The sequence below is a fragment of the Trichechus manatus genome, unplaced genomic scaffold (genome assembly GCF_000243295.1).
Source record: "Trichechus manatus latirostris isolate Lorelei unplaced genomic scaffold, TriManLat1.0 scaffold00016, whole genome shotgun sequence".
Taxonomy (NCBI): Eukaryota; Metazoa; Chordata; class Mammalia; order Sirenia; family Trichechidae; genus Trichechus; species Trichechus manatus.
In genome coordinates, this window is record NW_004443952.1 from 17,296,612 (window position 1) to 17,309,236 (window position 12,625).

Here is a 12,625-nt window from a genome sequence, read left to right on the forward strand (position 1 = left end):
TATACTATCTGTAATAGTTAACATAGTAATTAAAACAGTGAACACGTGAATCTTCTTACAGGAGTGAATTTTAAGTTTTTGATTTAATATTAATGTTAAAAGGGAACATTTTATCCAAACTTCTTATTTTATAAATAATAAAAGTTTGACAGGTGATATGTTAAATCATGCCCAGCTTATTAATCAATTCCTGTTAGGCTCTGTGAAATTTGAGGTAAGTGATTCACTTGCCCTCAGAGTGGTCCCCTTTATATGGATACAAAACAGCTGTGCACATGTGATGATTATTCCTTGTTACATAAGTTGTGGACATTGTAGCAATGTGGTGTTACTTGCTTCTTAAGAAATCATATTTGGAAACTTAGTGGTAGAAAACTGGTGTAAAATGCTGAAGACTTTTTTTTCAACTACAGTGAAACCTGTGAGAGCTGGAACTCATGAGACTGCCTGGTTTTTCCAGGTCCTGCAAGTTTTCCACCTTTGACAGGGGGCAGTCCTATCACTTTTCTATCGCTCGTTTTTGTGGAAAATACTTGAGTTTTCCTTTTCTGACAGGTTTCCACCTTACACAGTTTCCACCTTTCTCAGGTTTTAAAATTGTTGTGTTGAGATTTCAGGGGTTTGTGACTTGAGGTATAAAAACCTTAAGCCCCCATGCAGGGTTTGCAAGATCTTTCTGAACTTCGCCCTCTATAGGCATACAACAATTGCCACCATTTCAGTGTGACATGTGAGAAAACTGAGAAAGAATTGGAAAACCATGCTCACATATCATTTGCTAACAATTAAATCCCATAAGCTTGTCTTAGTACACTATAATTTGTATGAGATTTGTGTGTTAGAGTGTTCATTACCAATTCTTGAACTCATTTCTCTATGGGAACAGTTCAGATGTTAAGTGACTTATGAATACTCACAAACTAAGTTAGGGTTAGAGCTGGTGATGTAACCCATGTCTTCTAACTGCCTGCTTTCTGCATGTGGCCACTTTGCCAGATGATTATAGTGAATGTATTCTTTTGTAGGCTAACCTACAGAGTTTGGTCTTAGCAGGTGTACACACCTGACTTAAAATCCTTAAAACTCTTTTGGCTTTTCTGACTACAATGTGGTTTTTCACTTTAGATATATTCATGGTGTTTTTGTTTTTACTGTCATGTTCACCATTTTTACTGCTAGTAAAATGCAATGGAAATAAATGAGAGGCAAGTATCCATGATTCCCTCGCTCCTAATATACAGGTTTTTTTCATTTTTGCTTGTTACTTTCCCATTGTTATTTGCAAGTAGCTTATTTTACACAGTTGATGTCAAGTATAAATTCTAATACATGGTTTCCTTTTTTTTCACTTGAAATTATACAAAAAATAATGGTCTCCTCTTAGTCTTCACAATGATCATTTTTCATAGCCATATAATATCCCATTATATTAATGTACCATAATTTAGTAAGCATTTCTTTATTGTGTAACACTTATTCTATTATAGATAATGCTGCACAGAATATTTTTTGTGCACATATCTTCTTCTGTTGAATTATATCCTTAGGAGAAATTTCTGAAAGTGGGATTACTATATTGAAAGGCATGAAAATCTTCGTTTTTGCTGCATATTACTATATTTCTTTCAGAAATATTGTATTAATCTATGTTGACATGAGAATATGAATGCATCTATTTACAGTATATTTTTGGCATTGTATATTATCACTTTAATGATAATTTATTAGTCAGCATGGAAATGTTTACATTTTATCATTTAATTAAAAATTGGTTTTAATAATGTCTATATAGGCATGTCAGTATCGCCATATATCCTGGTGGTAATTCTATACTTACCTTTGTGTGAACATTAGTCTTCCTTACAAAGAGGAAGAAATAAATATTTCAGCCAAGTTAATTAGTGACTGGCAATTAGCACTTCACATGCAAAAGCATATGTTTTGAAAGTTGTTTGAAATTAGCCTTATTTCTGAAGTAATTTAAACACTTACCTTGGAAACTCTGTTAAAATAATTGATCTGCTTAGCACGCTTTTTCATAAATACTGCAAACTTTAGGCCAGTCTCTGGTGAATAAGGCAATTACAGATTCAGAAGTTTGAATTTAACATTACTAAGTGTGACGGGTGAGGGCAGTAGCAGACCTTCAAATCTTCTTAATCACAGATTTTACTTTTTCATTGTTCCAATACAGACACGGAGTCCTGGCTTTGAGAATACAGAGTGAAAAGACTGGCTCAGCTATGCCAGGATAGATTTAGTATTTAAAGTTCAGTCAAATACCAAAAGGCCCAGAGGTTTTCTTCTGCAGTAAAATAGCAAATCCTATTACTTAGAAAACCAGAAGAGAACAGAGTACCTACCATCTCACCCAAACAGTTGCTTGATGCTTCCATAGATAGCATTGCCTTTCACAGTAATTTTGCAGCTTAAATGAATCTACAGTCAACTCTATGCCTGATAATGAGTTGGTGAAACTCTACTTGGTCACAGTTAATATATTTCTACCAATTTGGGCAATTTCTAAATGCATTCTCTAAATAAACACTCATAAAATTTGGTCTAGTCCACATTTTTCTAACAAATAGATGGATATCATAATAAATTAAATCAGAATTTCTTTACATTCTCCAAGATTAAGTTGTTTATTGCCTTAAAACCAAACCAAACCCATTGCTGTCAAGTCCATTCTGATTCATAGCAACCTTATAGGACCAAGTAGAACTGGCCCAACCAACTTCCAAGGCTGTAAATTTTTACGGAAGCAAACTCCCACATCTTTCTCCCACAGAGCAGCTGGGTGTTCCAACCCCTGACCAAACCTAGCACTTAACCACTGTGCCATCAGTGTTCCTGGTTGCCTTAAGGGAATAGCAATTTATAAGCTGTTTCAGATATTTCTGACTGGACTAAGCAGTATTAAATTTCTGTCTAAATGTTGCCCTGAGACTAGTGGGTGAAATGACCTTCTTATAGGATACATAAATGGGAAAATTCAACTATTTTATTTTTCTTAGTTTACAAATGTGCACAGTTAATATTTATGTAAGGAAGAATAAATATTAGAAATTGATGAACATATTTTGTTAGAAAAATCATCTCCTTGCATTGGTAATTAATAATCCTTTGGGAACAAATGTATTTATTCAATTGTGTTCATTTGTGCCACAAATGAATGATATCATTTTGTAGAAGAAGTTTCCTTTACTCTTTAGTATTTGATTATGCAGTTGAACAGTAACGTGTTAATTTGGTCACAGCACAAGAGAAAAATTGTTTAAGATCCCATTAAGTGTCTGTCTCAATTTACAGATTAAAAAATGAGCCATTTTTATATTTTTTCTTTCCCAAATCACATAGGGCCTCCATAGTGTTTTTTCACAGAAGCACTGAATAGAATGTTTTGGTCAAACCCATTCACACACATAAACACACACACACAATGATTAAATATTTAAACAAGAATAGCAATTATTTTTGTGATAAAAAAATTTAATTGTCTAGTAAGAAGGCTATACTTTCTTACTTTTCCTTAATATTACTTGATAAAAGAAACAAAACTACGATCAGAAATTTGCTCGTTAAGTTAGTATTCATAGCAAGTAGAATGCATTATTGATTTGAAAGATTCAAAGGCTTTAATATCTAGCATATGGATTTACCTCCCATGTGAACCACATACCCATGCTTATGGTCTGGCTGAACATTTTGTCATCAGCCATCCCTACAATCTGGCCTGTGGATATATTTAGAGCTTGGGGAAGCCCTTGGGCACAATAGAATATATTGTAGAAAGATTAGTGCTCCAGTTCTGTCTCTACTTTTAAGTAATATCTCTGCCTCCTCTCCATCTTCCTTCTATTTCTTCTTCTGTTTTTGTAATCAGATAACAACAAACTAAACTGGCATAAATGGCTAAAAACTATTTTACCTAAGGTTTCAGTTCTGAGAGATTCATAGCAGCTTTCTCAAACACTGTGCTGAGAAAGATTCTGAACAGGTGTTCAGATTCAAGAGGTGAGCGGGACTTAGTCAATTACTAATCTCTGCCATGAATTATCCAATCTGCAAAAGAAAGAAAAATTGACAAAAAAAAAACAAAAAAAAAACCCCGAAGACTCTGGTTTCTGGCCGAGAATTTAAAGATCTTGGACAACATCCCTTCCATCCCCACAAGAAAAAATGAGATGAATACATGTGAAAAATTAAAGAATGAGTCAAAATGCATATAAAGACTATTGAAGTAGATACTACTGAGCCCATGCGTAAGATTTGACAAGTAATGCAACACAGTCACCAAATGCAGTTTCTTAATCCTGTCGGCAACTTTGAACTAGGTAAGGTCATATATATTAACTTATTTGTTATTTTCTACTTTCTTATTAAAATGATTTAGGATGGCTAAATTAAGTGAGTAACGAAAGATAAAATTATTTAAGCAATTGATGAGACTTAAGGCTTAGAAATAAAATAGATTTTAAAATGAAGTTGATACCTAGATCCATAGCATAAATTTACGTGGTTGTTGTTAGGTGCCATCAAGTCGGTTCTGACTCATAGCACAACAGAATGAAACACTACCCAGTCCTGTGCCATCCTCATAATCATTATTATGCTTGAGCCCATGGTTGCAGCCACTGTGTCATTCCAAACGTTGACGGTCTTCCTCTTTTTCTCTGACCCTCTCCTTTCCAAGCATAATGTCCTTCTCCCGGAACTGGTCCCTCCTGATAACATTTCTAAAGTACACGAGATACTTGCAATCCTAGCTTCCAAGGAGCATTCTTACTGTACTTCTTCCAAGACAGATTTATTCGTTCTTCTGGAAGTCCATGGTATATTCAGTATTCTTTGGCAACACCATAATCCAAAGGCGTCAATTCTTCAGTCTTCCTTATTCATTGTCCAGTTTTCACATGCTTATGAGGTGATTGAAAACACCGTGGCGTGTGTCAGGCACATAGCATAAATTTATACTCATCTGCTAAAAATGGACCTTAATTTGGCTGTAAGCCAATACAAGAGTGAACCATTATTAATATTATAATTCATGGTGTCTATAAGATAAAAGGAGTGCTTGGATGGTTTAAACAGTTAACACACTTGACTGTTAACCAAAAGATTGGAAGTTCGAGTCCATCTAGAGGCACCTCAGAAGAAAAGCCTGGCAATCCGCTTCCAAAAAAATCAATCGTTGAAACCCTATGGAGCACAGTTCTACTCTGACACACATGAAGTTGTCATAACTAGGAGTCTACTTTATGGCAACCGGTTTATAAAATAAAAACACAACCAGATGTTTAGGATGAACCTAACTATTTCTTGAAGAGAAACCAGAGATAAGTGTCTCTTATGGGTCCTCACAGAGGAGACACTGGGTAACCCCATGAAAAGTATTCAAAATAACAACTGTTCAGCACATGTTGTAATAAATATAACAGACTGTTTTTACAAAGATCCTTCAAAATATATAGATGTCACAAATAAAGAGTAATTGTAGAAGGAGCTGAGAGGAGGTATTTATCCCTGTTTGGCAGAGATAGAAATGGAAAGAAGAGAGTACATTCTTGTAAGAAGAGGGGAATAGGGCTGAGACTTTAATAATAAGTATAGTTAATTACTATATTGTATATACATATTCTGCAAAAATTCAAGTTATTCATTTTAATACACACTTTTCAGTTGAGAAAAATGTGTATTATAGATATTACATTACTTGACCATAACCATACATCTAATTGATGAGAGATTCAAAATTTAAAGGGGGGTTTAGAAAGCATGAGTCCTTTCAGTTCCACCTTGTCTGTTAGGTAGACAAGAAGGCAGTTGCAAATAACTAAATGCAGATTTTTGCAACTATTTTACTATTTTAAAATAACTATGAAATCCCAAGGAGGAGTAGTTAACGCATCATGAACTGTTTCACTGTACAACGCACTCAATTATAAAGTATTGCAAATAAAAACTCCAAAATTATTTGTTTTTATGTTTAGCAGTAATGTTCAGGCAGTTTATATTCCTTTAAATTGAATATTCCTATAAATCTTATATTCAGTGACCACTGCTAGTCAGGAGGATGGCACTGTACCAAAGCTAATTGTTATCTCCCTTACAGAAATTAATGACATTGCAGACTAATGGTATTTCAGATGAAGAGTTTTGAGCTCTTACAGCCCCAGGGATCTCTGTATCAGTAGTGATATACAACATACCAGTCTTGTTAATACTTTCTTTTTAAATTTGGGACTAAAAAAAATTACCCAAGCAAAAGCCCTGGCATTTTAAAAAAACTAGGTTCTTATCCATTATTAATTCACATAAGAGAAACAGCTAGGATGGCAAAGGCTGGATACTTATACACAGGCTATAAATATAGATGAATAATTCATTTTTCTATTAATTTTGAATTTATAGCCTAACTGGTTGAACTCTATTTTTTTTCCTTAGAAGGGCATGTGTCAGACAAAATACTGCCCTGTCAACAGCCAAGACATAAACCACTGCAGTAGGCAAAATGAGATTTACTACACATATATTTATCTTATTTCAATGATCCCTATTTGTAGAACCCATCTTAATGGTTTACTAGAAGGTTCTGGAAAATCATACTTTTCTAGAGATAACCTTAAGTATGAGGAGATACTTGGCTCTGCATTAGGCAGCATGTGATTTGAGGGATTTTAGAGGACTTTGTGCCCCAAATTATCCCTCCTTAGCATGTTACAAAACCAAAACCAAGCTCACTGCCGTTGAGTCGATTCTGATTCATAGTGACCCTATAGCAAGTTACTGAGTCCTTACTTTAGGACATTGTCTTCTGAAATTCCCTATTACAACCCAGATGTATTTTCCCATACCTCTCAACTTCTCAGTATAAGTCAGACAATAAATTGATGATCAAAACTTAGAATTTATGTACTATATTAGGAGTTCTTTGCCTCTTCTGAGATTATCTACTTTTGAGACTCTGGGAGAGGATTGTTCCAATCAAAAGGTTATTCATATAATAAATGTTTACTGAGCAGTTGCTGCAATTCAGAATGAAAAGGGCAATCAATTTGGTGCTATTCCCATTGCCCACTGGGTGCATGCTTGTGCCATACATAGTCATCTTGTCTGAGACAAACCACACATCACCTGTGAAGAATGGCCTAACACTAAAAAAAGTTTTCCTGCCAGCTACACAGATAAATAGTGGTCTAGGCTGCATTCATCAGGGAATTGGTGCAGCCCAAACTTGGCATGTTGAAATCATTGGGCCATTAATACCCAATACGGCCTAACAGATATACTGACCATTAATAACAGTTATTCTTGATCAGCCTTGGTATATCACTGTCTAATAAGATACTCCACTCAGAATTTAAACATTCAAGGAATTATTCCTCTTACCATTGGATACCCAGACTTCATGCAATCAAACGACAGAATGCTCTCCATATCAAGGCATCAAAATGCTGGGCCTCTCAGCATTAAGATTTGAGGGTTATTCTATATCCTGTATTAACAGAAAGCTCAAGTCCACTTGCCTAATGTAAACAAACTCTTAATAGAACCATCTGTTACAAGAGCCCATCTGTATCTTTCCAGCAGTTTGGAAGATGGGATATGATTGGAGATATAAAAATGCCACACCTTTCCTTTTTTCACCCTCTATTCTGATTCTCTTGAGTTGTTGGGAAGGTTAGACTCCATTCTGTGTTAATGAGTGGTCACTGCTATGTCCTGGATGGCTGTTGGGGGGCATATTCATTACCTTCATTCTCTTCCATATGATGTTGTACCTTGTCTTATGATACTGTGCTGGCTGTCTTCAGCCTAGTTAAGAAGCAAATGAATATTCTCTGACTGCCATAGCAGTGTGGAGACAGAAGAGGGTGGTGGTAACAGACACTTGATGCCACTAGAGGAAGATTTAGCCCTTCACCTGGTTAAAGAACTTCTGAAACCTCAAACTGCAGAAATGAGGATACAGGAGAATTGTCACTTTCTTACAAGATTGTCATGTAGGCTTGTCGGAATCTTTTTGGGATGTCTCTCACAAATTTATCCTCCTTTTATGATTCAGTCATGATTCTGGCCGTAGCAAGGGGAAAGCTGGAAGCTATTCCAGCATCTCCTGATACTTCCAGGTCTTTTGGCACCTCCCAGTGCCAAATGATGAAACTGAATGTCAACTGACATGGGGCAAGTGGGCCTAGCAGGGCATCTCTTCTTTCTAATACAACCAGGCTCTCTGATACTAGAGGAGACTTAGGAGCAATGCTATAGGTCTGGTTAAACTTTTCTCTACTTCCCGGCTGCAGCTGGAGATGTAAGCCTTATTAAACTTCACATGACTCTTATGCCCACCAATAATCAGTGAAAACCACTGATTATTATGCTTTAGAACAATGAATGGCATTTTCCAAGGACTGAACAGTGTGCCATCCTTTCTCCCTATACTTGCTATATGGACAAGAAGCCCTTCCCTGTCTGCTTCATGACCTTCACCTTGTGGGTGTGGCATGGATTGAATTGTGTCCTCCAAAAATATGTGTTGACTTGGCCAGGCCATGATTCCCAGTAATGTGTAATTATCCTCTATTTTTTGATATTATATAACTATCCTCCATTATATGTGTTGTAAATCCTAAAACCTCTATGAAATGGGATTTGGGTGAGTCACACCACACCCCTACTCAAGTTGCTGCCTTACTCAAGTCACACCCTTCTTGAGTCACCTTTTGTCTTACAATAAATGAAAGGAGAGAGAAGCTAGCAGAGAGGAAGATGGACCTCACTACCACTAAGAAAGAAGTGCTAAGAGTGGAGCATGTCCTTTGGACCTGGAGTTCTTGCACTGAGAACTTCCTAGACCCAGGGAAAGACTGATGCCAAGACACATGGACATCTCCAAGGAATGCCTGGCCCATAGATGATGAAAGGAGGCAACGACCTTCCTCCAGAGCCAACAGAGAGAGAAAGCCTTCCCCTTAAGCTGGTACCCTCAATTTGGACTTCTAGCCTCCTAAACTGTGAGGGACTAAATTTCTGTTTGTTAAAGCCAGCCACTTGTGGTATTTCTGTTACAGCATCACTAGATAACTAAGACAGGGTGTTAGGTTTTTTAGGATTTTCTTCCAGGCCCCTAAAAGTACGCTCTGGCATGGGTGCAAAGGAGCAAACTTCCAGGGTTGAGGGGGAAGGGTAATAGTAGAAACAGCATTCTACAATTCTGCTTGTAATCTCATTCACACTGAGGGTAGAGATGGGCAGTGATAATTAGACCGACATCAAAGACATAGACTGTGTCAACCATATTAGGCCAAATAATGAGTAAATTACCCAAAATTAGGAGTTTCCACTATCTTAGGTTAGTCTTAGCCCACATAGGCCAGATTAGTTATAGACCACAGATTGATTCTTGACTCTCCGTAGGCCAGCCAAAAAGGCGCTGATGCCTTGGCTGTTTGATATGGGTCCACACCAGGTGGAACAATCAATCTCTCACATAAGGGAGCAGGCAGAATGATTCTCAGTATCTCAGTTGACATCCTGGCACCTATGCTTTTGAGTGGGTCATGGTTCTCCCAGCCCCCGATTTAAGCAAGGACGTTCGATGTTTTTCATGGACTGTTTTAACTGTCCTCCAGTATCTAAATAATGGAAGCAAGTAGCTTTGGGGCCCTTATGCTTTAAAATTGTATGAGTTGTTCACAAGGGTTGAATAAAATAATAAGAACATCTTTTTAGAATGAGGGTGAACTGAGGTGAGGATTAACTTTTGAGACTTATCGTCTGCAAACCAGCTACCTAAGAAGGGAGCTGGCCTCCTGAAAGGTAGGATCATTTGGGGATTGAAGCCAGAAGACATAGAGTTTTTCTATAATCTAGTGCTCAAGTTAATTACTTTGATAGAACACTTTGGTGACAGAACAGAGTTAGAGGCTGACAAGTTTTAACCATGTCTTTAGCTAAAAACAAAACTCTTAGATCCTTGTCCCTGACCATGCAGGAGAAGACCAGTATTCTCCCAGCCATTCAGTTCATAAACCCACCAGCTCAAGGGTAGGGTATTTTTATCAGGAGGTTGATGGATGGGCCTGCTAGATCTTTGTTCGCCGCACCCCAGAGTGAAATGGACTATTTTGAAAACAAATACTTCTTACAACTGTGAGTTTACAACTTCTTATAACTTATCAGTTCCCCCCTCAAAAAAAACCCCAAAAAACAAACGTGGCCCACAACTACCACAGCCTCTGCTAGACTGAGTCTAGCACAACTAGATGGTGCCCGGCTACTGCCACTGACTGCTGTGACAGAGATCACAATAGAGGGTCCTGGACAGAGCTGGAGAGAAATGTAGAATAAAATTCTAACCCACAAAAAAAGACCAGACTTACTGGCCTGACAGAGACTGAAGAAATCCTGAGCGTATGGCCCCCGGACACCTTTTCAGCTCAGAAATGAAGTCATTCCTGAAGTTTACCCTTCATCCAAAGATTAGACAGGCCCATAAATCAAAACGAGACTAAAGTGGCACACCAGCCCAGGGGCAAGGACTAGAAGGTAGGAAGGGAAAAAAAAGCTGGTGATTGGGAACCCAAGTTCGAGAAGGGAGAGTGTTGACATGTTATGGAGTTGGTAACCAATGTCACAAAACAATATATGTACTAACTGTTTAATGAGAAGCTAGTTTGTTCTGTAAGCCTTCATCTTAAGTATAATAAAAAAAGAGAAACAAACAAACAAAAACTCTCTTGTTTGCTAGATAGTTATACTTTTAGAAGCTACAATTCCAGTTATGGAAAACCAGATCCTTATTTATTATGAAATAAATAATGATTTACTAATGGAAATCAAAACCCTTTTTGAAAGAAAGATGAACATAGTTTTAGAATTGAAGTCTAATTGATTCATTTAACATGTCCCTCAAAACAAATACTGTTTCTTTATGACTTTATTCTTATCTGCAGAAATTGTGAATAATCCCTAAAAGGAATATTAATTAACTAAAGTAGCTGAGGTCCAAGAAAAATAGTAATTTATTTTTTAGGTTGAAATCTGTTTATGTTTAGTTTATTGAAAAGGGTAAATATGGTCCTCTTGGAAACATTTTTAGTTGATGTTAATTTAGTCTGCTTCTTTTTTTTTTCTCACTGTCAGTAACTCTGTAGAAAAATAAAGTGAGGAAAACCATTTCATGAGGGTGTGTGTCACACACCCCATTAGGGTGTGTGTCATCTCATCAGAAGGATACAGAGATGCAAATAATCCACCAGAAAATGCAGAGGTTCCAAGTTAAAAGGGCTTCAGTATGTCTACCCTTGAGGCTATTTTCCCAGCTTCTCTCGAAGTCACACAAGCTCATTGATGAACATGACAGAGTTGATATTCATAATCATTTTAGAAATGTTTTTAAACTGGTAAAAAAATACCACTGAAACTTTAATGGAAAAATGGACAAATATAAACTAGTAATTCATCCAAGAACAAACACAAATGGGCAAAAATAAAATAAATTAGAAAAACATTCATCCTCAGACATACACAAAATAATAAACAAACAAACAAACAAAAAGAATGAGGTACAAGACGTATCACAGTGGTAAATTGGCAAAAAATATACAGATTGTGAGAGAGAATATGACAGGTATATTTGTCCACTGCTCCAGTCGCTGTAAATTAGAGAAATTTTTCTGGAGATCAGTTTGATAATATGTATTAAGAATCTTAAAAATTTGACTAAGTATACTGGAATACCTATACACTGTTTGTGGGAATGTAAAATGGTACAACCACTTTGGAAATCGATTTGGCACTTCCTTATAAAGCTAGAAATAGAAGTACCATATGATCCAGCAATCCCGCTCCTTGGAATATATCCTAGAGAAATAAGAGCCATCACACGAACAGATATATGCACACCCATGTTCATTGCAGCATTGTTCACAATGGCAAAAAGATGGAAACAGCCTAGGTGCCCATCAATGGATGAATGGATAAACAAATTATGGTATATTCACACAATGGAATAATACGCAACGATAAAGAATAATGATGAAGCTGTGAAACATAACATGGAGGAATCTAGACAGCATCATGCTGAGTGAATTTAGTCAGTCACAGGACAAATATTGTATAAGATCACTATTATAAGAACTCAAGAAAAGGTTTAAACACAGAAGAAAACATTCTTTGATGGTTGTGAGGGTGGGGAGGGAGGGTGAGGGTTATTCACTAACTAGATAGTAGACAAGAATTATCTTAGGTGAAGGGAAGGACAGCACACACTACAGGGTAAGTCAGCATAACTGGACTAATCCAAAGCTAAGACGTTTCCTGAATACAATCAAACACTTTGAGGGGCAGAGTAGCTGGAGTGGGGATCTGGGGACCATGCTTTCAGGGGACATCTAGGTCAATTGGCATAACAAAATTTATTAAGAAAATGTTCTGCATCCTACTTTGGTGAGTGGTATCTGGGGTCTTAAAAGCTTGCAAGCGGCCATCTAAGATGCGTCAATTGGTCCCAACCACCTGAAGTAAAGGAGAATGAAGAACACCAAAGACACAAGGAAAGTATTAGCCCAAGAGACAGAAAGGGCCACATAAACCAGAGACTTCATCAGCCTGAGACGAG